An 8,668-nucleotide genomic window follows, 5' to 3' on the forward strand; every position below is an offset into this window, starting at 1 on the left:
ACTCAGGTAACTCTCAAAAAGAACTTGTTTTATAAAAAATGAAAAAAACCTCATAAAATGTTCTTCATTTGGTTTGTTGTTTGAGAAAAGAAGAATGTAATAAGCCGAGATCCTCATGCTTATTTAAAACTTTCAGAATTCATGAGGAGGATACTTGTGCTTACCAAATCAGAACTGCTACAAGCTATTCTGATTCATCACCAAAGAAAGGACCAGAACTTCATTTGCTAATGGTCTTCACAGTAGCTCATCAACCATGTCATGTCAACCATAGGGAGGATTTGTTAAGGGAAGCTGTAAAAAGTTCCTACAACAGCAAAGTAAAAAGAGAGTAAAGGAGATTACTCTTGGACATATAGATGAGACTATCAAAAGATTTTTACCTCCTGGATCATGCACACAAGAACCTATGTCTTAATGGGGAATAGCAGCAACATCATTCCCTGATCTATGTTCCACAAGAATCTATATTTCACATAGTATAGAAGACAAGGAATCATCTCTTGAAGAACATGACACGACTGCACAACAAACAGTGTTAACAGAAGCTCAGAATTCAAACAGTGGAGTAGAGTACACAAGAACCTGGATGTCAAGGTCATACAGTAATTCTTGAATCTCCAGCCACACAAGAACCATTACCTCAAAATGGTGATGAAGGCAAAATCACTGAGAACACTGTGAGAACAGTTGAAACTGATGAAAGATGCAGCTGCATACCAATATTAAATTAATCAGCTGCTTCTTCAAAATCTCACAAGGTATGAAATGCATATCTACTTTTCTGATAAAATGAGTATGATTAGACCTATATGGATCACCCCTAATCATATGATCACAGACAACTCTTCTCAGCCACCTCTTATTTCTGTAGGTCAAACAACATTTGATCCTTTCATGTGAGGATGAGAGAAAAGATTGAGTGAAAACAGAAAATAAGAGAGGCAGGATCCTTCCTGGCAAAAGGAGAGGTAGATGAGTGTCTGGATTTAGTAATCCTTGTGAGGAAACTCTGACTCTTAAAAGTCATGAGACTAGTGCAGTGAAAAGTAGTGAGACTACCGTAAAAGAACAGAGATTTTAGGACTAGTGTTACTAAAAGACTTTTTCCGCAGGTCTAAGTCTCCTATTCTACCTGTTGAAATCACTATAACTTGAAGCTGCAGATATTGTTCTAAATGTACAATGACACAAGCTTGAACAACATGCATCTAGCTGATTCTTCCCACCTCAAGATAATGTCAAAAACGGGGAGAATATATCTAAATGCAAAAACAGTTGTTGGATGATGCCAGACAATAATACTCTCTTCTTGATAGGGGGAGAGATTAGTAAATCTAAATGCACTGGGAAGATTGGGAAGATTGAATTCTGCATTTAGATTGAGTTTTGACATCATCAATCTGAACTTGTGCATAATTTCATAATGAACAAGTTGGGGGAGATTGTCATACATAAGTGATGATGTCAAAGATTACTGAAGGTAACAATATCATTAGTGGCCCTGGTCAAAGTGTGAAGCATGGCCAAATGAACATCTGATCTATGAAGAATAATGAACTGTTACTTTTCATAATCTGTTAAGATTGGGTTAAGTCTTGTTAACAGGCATGAATGTATGTTAAGCAATCTTCTCACCAGTTGGAAGAGATTGTTGTGCAAGACATGCCTATATCTAAACAAGACTAAGTCATTTTGTCAACCCTAAGTAAGTTGTATTGTGATCCTAATCTGTATTTTGTACTTGTAATATTTATAGTCTGTAAATATGTCAAAGCAGCAGACTGGAGTCTTTTTCTATAAACAGTATCAAGCCTAAGAATTCTATCTGGAAGAAGATCAAGAAGATCATGCCTCAGAAGAATTATAAGGAAGCCTGGAGTTGAATAAAGCTGTTTTAGGAAAAATACTTTAAGTCAAGATCTCTACAAGTCACAAATTTAATGTTATAGAGAAGTCATTCGAGAACTCCAGAATGGCTTATAGAGAAGTCAGGAAAGCTACTAGAGAACTCAAAGAGATATCGACAAGTCAAGAAGACATGAAGATTGGAGATATCGACAAGTCATTTCTTCACTAGAGAACTCAAAGTTATCGGCAAATCTACATTCATTAGAGAACTTTGAGTTATCAATAAGTCTAAGTCTACTAGAGAACTCAGAGATATCGATAAGTCAAAATTCACTAGAGAACTCTAAGTTATCGACAAGACAAAGTGAAGACATGATGCTGAGAGATCTCGACAAGCTAAAGTTTCATTCGAGAACTCAGAGACCTCTCTAAGTCAAATTCACTAAAGCATTAGAGATCTCGATAAGTCATTTTACTTATCGAGATGTCAAGATCTCTATATGCCTAAACTGGAGATCTCAAGTAAAATTCTCAAAGTACAGAATCACAGACCAGTTCAATATCCAAGATTAACAATCAACAAACAATCCAACCAGCTGGATTGACTACAAAAAGCAGCTTGAAGAATGTGCAAGATCAATGGTAAAGATTAACTGACAAAGGAAGATCAAAGTGAACACGGGATGCTAAAGATATACTAAGCCATAAATGGAAGATCTACTTTTCTATAAATAAAATGACAAATGAGTTTAGAAAAGCTAATAGCATATCTTATTACACACTGTGTAAACCAGCAGTTAACTAAGTTATAAAGTTAACACTGGTACTTTAGTTAGTTGTAACAATTTAGATCAAATTTCTTGTAACACTCTCAAGGAGAAGCTAAGCTCTTTATCAACAGAGAGCCTAGAAATTTTATAGCAAAACAGTCTTAATTTTAATATAAAATTAAGTGAGTTTTGAAGATCTGTGTTCTTTATTTTCTGCAAGCTTAAATTCTGCATGAACACATTTCATTACAAGATTTAGTTTACTTTGTTCAACCATAAACAATCAATAAAAGCACAAAAACAGTAAAACGCATTCACCCCCCTTCTGTGTGTTATTCATTTCCTAACAAAACTTGTTTAAAGTGATAGCATTGGTAAGAGGGAAATGTTATTATAATGAAATCATTATTTTATTGAGGGTAAAAATATAATTTCTACATTATGTTGGGACCTTAAAAAATATTATTTTGGCATGATGATGACTTAATCGATTAACTATAATTCTATAAAAGATATTTGAAAAAGACAATATTACTGATTGAACGATATAGTTTTATTGATAATTCTATGTATATTTCTAAAAAACTATATTATGTTTTAGTTAAAATTTTATTTTTTAGTTCACATCAATAGTTAACGAATTATACTTAGTTTAATGTTAATTTGATTTATCTCGGATCAGTGGTTTATATTATTTTATTTTAACCCGATGCTCAATCTGCCGACCAAATCAAACTAATTATTTTTAGTTTAATTTTAACTTTTTTTAAAGTTTGGATCAATAAGATAATTTTATTTTAGATTGAATAATTAGTATATATGATTTTATTTTTGTTGGTCGAATTGTATTTTTATTTTAGTTTTGTGTTAGTCTGAATCCATTATATAATGTATTTTTTTATCCTGGATAAATAAAATTTATTATTTTGTTTATGCAAGTTCATTAATATAATAATGCTATCAATACTATCAATACTTCGAAAAAAATTATATGTGCACCAACAAATTATGATCTTTTGGGGGCCTGTGGTGGGCTAGTCGTTACCCAAGTTGGCTGTATTCGGGACAATATACTTCGGCTTATTTCGGACTCATAATGGGGACTTGACCCGGTTTTCAAAAAGACTCGGGATTTGACTCGGGTTGTCACATATGGTATCAGAGCCGACTCTCGAAAGTTTGATGCGTCAAGTTGCCGGAGTTGGGGACACGAAGGCTGGTGGTATTATCCCACAATGGCAAGAGGCCCAGAGGTGGGGACACGAAGTCAGCCGGTATTATCCCACAATGGCTAGAGAGGTACGATCTTGGTCCTATGGGATATCCGTTCAGGCCTGACGAGGACGTCAGGAGTTAAAGTGGGGGGGTTTGTAACATCTCAGTCCCACATCGAGGAGATTTGAGACTTATGTTCAGTTTATAAGGCAAAGTACTACTACTATGTGCACCAACAAATTATGATCTTTTGGGGGCCTGTGGTGACCTAGTCGTTACCCAAGTTGGTTGCATTCGGGACAGTATACTTCGGCTTATTTCGGACTCGAAATCGGGACTTGACCCGGTTTTCGAAAAAGACTCGGGATTTGACCCGGGTTGTCACAAAGGGTGTAATTTTAATTATTTTTTGAATGATTTTCAGCTTTACTAGTAGTAGACGAAGAATTTAACAATATAGGATTTAGACGCAGTTCTGCAATGCGTATAGAGTGAGTAAAAAGGGTAGCACCTACCGCCAACAGCTATTTCGGAAAAACATGACTGAAATATAGGCATTTCGGTCAATATTTCAATTTCGAATTGGTAAATTGTATTTTGTTTTAGTTTTTGCTTTAAAATTAATAGTCCGAAAAATTGAGCTATTACAGTTAGTCTCGGAGCAGGCTGTTTTTCGGAGTGTATTAGACATGTGACTAGTACATTATCTAATATATATTTATGTGGCCATAGTTTAAGTTTGACCTGTAGGAGATTAGGTGGCATTAACGTATGGGATTGTTGTAAGTTTGGGGACCAAATTTTTTTTAAGGAGGGTAATATGTAGTATCCAGTGATTTCTAGATTAATATTAATAAAAGAATTTTAGAATAAAGCGGATTAGAATTTGATAATGATTAGGATAATAAATTGGAATTAATTAACAGCCTAAAATTTGATTAATTTTTAAAATAGATAACTTGTAGGTTAAAAAATAAGGTTTTGTATCCCTACATATTCATCATACTCTCCTTCCTCGTATTTAATATCAAAATTCGTGGGGTTTTCTCACATAAAAATCAGCTTTCTTATAAAATTTATAGAAAATTCACAATAAGTCAGAATACAGTGATTATAGACTTTTCGAAAAGATCTTTTCATTTGCTACAACTTTCATGTTTTCAAGAAAACTTCGTTTAGAGGGTCAAAAAAGCTAAATTCAGATATGGTCAGAATTTAAGGTAAATTTTCGATTAATCTTGCTAGTATTTTCAAAATTGTATATTATGTGTATATATTTGATTACCAAAATATGGGCTAAATGATGATATATTTGAAAGTATTATGTATTATAACTTAGGATCGCAGTCACCAGATTGTAGTAACAGTTTTCTCAAATTTTTGGATTGTTATCACCGGGTTGTATTGGTTGTGGTATGAATTATGGCTTTTGAATTATTGTTGTTATGTGATTATCTGTATTGTGTGATCGAATAAGAATAAGAATGTATATAAAAAAGTGTTTGGATCGTATATCATATCGTACATTTTATCGTATTTTGTTATATGTGTACATTTTACTTGGCCTATTAGTTATATCGATTGGTTTCTGTGCTATATAACTTATTATTTACAAATTTCAGATTTCGTCTAAGATTCGAGTTGGATAATATTGAATTTCGAAAATATAGTATTGAAATAGTTTGACTTTTGGGATTCGCTTTTAGCTGCGTTTTTGTAGTAAAAACCTTTTGTAATAAAATTTGGATTGATAAATTGTATTTTGTTTTAGATTTAACTTTAAAATTAATAGTCTATAAAGTCAGAATGTTACACTTGTGCTTATTTTAGACTTTTTTGCATCAGTATTAAACTAAAGTAGTTCTGGGGCAGATACCCGGTTACCTCATAATTATTTTTAAAAAATTATTTTAGAAATAGTTTAATTCAAATATATATTAATACTAAATTTATAATATATAATAATGTGTAATTTAATAAAACTTTAAAATAGTAGCACACAAACTATAAATATTGATTATCAACTTTTTATTAAATTAAAAATATATAAATGAATTGATGAATATTTAAGTGAATAAATTAAAATTTGATAAAGATAAAATTAGTGGATTAAAGAGAATTATTGTAAATTCTAAATTTAAGAGTATAAAAATGAGGAGGAAACGAAATAGTAGAAATGAAGAAGAGAAAGAATTAATGAACTTAATAAATGAGATAGATTTTGAAAATAAATTAAATGAATAAAAAATTATTAGCCGAAGAAAGTGGATGAGAGTTGGAGATGACAGCTGTAAACATGATACCTAATTTCCTTACCAAATGTCCAAAGCAAATAATTTCACTTAAAAGTTAAAGGGTATTTGTATAATATATCCCAGTTAAATAGGCTACTTTATAAATATGTCCCATTTTGATTAGAAATTATAAATATGTCACGAGGTCAATTTTTAACTGATACATAACTCATATACATTTTTTTAATTTATATATATATAGATAAAGTTAGCTGAATATGACTAATATGCACACCATAATATATTTAAAATAGAAATTAAATTATCTGATAATTAATGTTATCCGGGTAAACTTTGTACATTACCTCCTAATGTATTCTGTGAGAATGACCAATTATAAAAAAGAAGAAAATACAATAAATTAAATCATATAATTATTTAAGATAATATTTTTTATAGTTCAATTGTAAATATCCTTTGTCAAACACAATAATTTTTATTGAGTTGATAATTTTTTTGTCATTTGGTACATATAGCTTGAATTCCAAATTAATTTTATTGATTTGTAAATTTTATTTTTAGAGTGATAAGTCATACTTTTCTTTAAAACTTTAGCAATGCAACTCTGCTTTATTTTTATTTTATAATATAAATCTTTTATGTTTTGTGAGTCAGGATCGTAACCAGCTGTATGCCATTTCAGGGAGGAAAAGAAAACTACATCATTGAAAGACTGTTAAGAATCACTTGGACCTGATAGTTGTTTTCTATTTTAAAAATCAATACATGGTTAATACATATTTTTTCTTATTTTTAATACATATTTGAGTGTTAATACTATTTTAGCTTAAAAATTTATTTTTATTTTAATTTTGTTTAAGTGTTATGTATTTACAATAATATTAGCAAAATATTATATTATTCTTGCAGTATAATTTCGTGTGGTGGATGTTATTTTTTTTTATGAAATTGTTTATATGTGCTAATAATAATAAACAAGTTAAGTAAAAAGGACCTGGTGTGTGAGTAAAAAACCTATATTTATCAACAAAAAATGTGAAATAGTAAATTTAATTATAGTTAATTTAAAATTGTTAAAAAAATTTATATTTGGGACATATTTATAAATAATGTTAAAAATGGGATATTTCTGTAAATGGGCTTTTAAAACGGGACATAAAAGCCCAAAGTTAAATTATTAGAGTTAAAATATTTTTTTACCTCAACCACGACAACCCCCGACCCATCTGGCTTGTATCTTGCCTGGCGCACGATTTTTTAAATTTACTTTTTACGTTTTTAATATAATATTTATAGTGTTAAGATCATATAATAAATATGAAAATTTATATTTTTTATTTTTTTTAATAATTAACAGTTTTAGTTATATTAATTAAAACTGTTTATTTGTTCCCAAACAAACAAATAAATTTATTTATATTTTTATAATTATAATTATATTAATAATTTTGGGTCATTAATTTTTTGAGTAAATTTATTACTTTATTTTGTTTATACAACTTCATCGAATCGTCTCCCACCTAACTCTAAATAGGTATATCAAAATTGATGTTACACTAAATATTTTGATTTTTTTAATATATTTTCATGTTATCTTGAACACATTTTTTACATTTATATTCCATCAGGTCACCCCTTTATTATTTTTAATTTTTATTTTTGTATTTAAATATTAAAATAATCTATACAATACAATAAATGGGTAAAATTTAATATTTGTAAGTTAAAAGTTGAATTTGAAAATAATATAATTTATGCTCTAGGCGGTGATTTTTTTTTTCGAAATTTGAGATAGCTTGAAGCTTTTATACAACTCTTCGGGCTTGACTATATGTCAGCTCCCCCTACGTCCTCTTAGCGTTTGGGCCCAACTATTATGTGAATTAAGTCATTCTTGTGTATTATTCTTTTATTTTTTTCAATAATCTTTCTTTTCAGGGAAGAATTCTTACGTATTTAGTTTGTTTTTAGATCTGTTAGATTTTCTTTCATCTTGAATTCAAGGAACTTTTTATTTAGATTTTCAGTTTAATTTCTCTCATCTGTGAGAGTTTGTTTGTTTCTCTCATTTATTGTGAGTGCTAGATCTGATTTAGTGATGAAGGTTTATATTGAGTTATTTATGGTCGATAGCTCAAACGCGTTGGGATTTTGATAAAACAGGTACATGTAAATATATTTTTTTCAACACATTGCTTGATGGTCTCTGCACGAATGACCCAAATAACACACTCCACAGCTAGACAGCTGATCAATCTCACATTGCTGCTTATTTGGAAAATTCTCCAACTTTATGTCTACAATCATAAAACTTAATTAGTACTGTATATTTTTCTATGTAATATCACGGTTTATTTTACGCTAATAATCATGGCCGAGTATAAAAATGGTATTTATTTTTTCATTAAGATTAGACTTGAGAATATAATATATTGTTTAGCAAATATGATATGAAAATGGTGACCTTAAAATATAAGAGCAACTTTAATAATTGATACTTTTAGTAAATTTTAATTTTGATATGTTACCGAATATATATTTTATCTCTACCATCTATTATGCTTGATATCTTAATTT

This window comes from Apium graveolens, chromosome 5 (genome assembly GCF_009905375.1).
Source record: "Apium graveolens cultivar Ventura chromosome 5, ASM990537v1, whole genome shotgun sequence".
In the NCBI taxonomy this organism is placed as follows: domain Eukaryota; kingdom Viridiplantae; phylum Streptophyta; class Magnoliopsida; order Apiales; family Apiaceae; genus Apium; species Apium graveolens.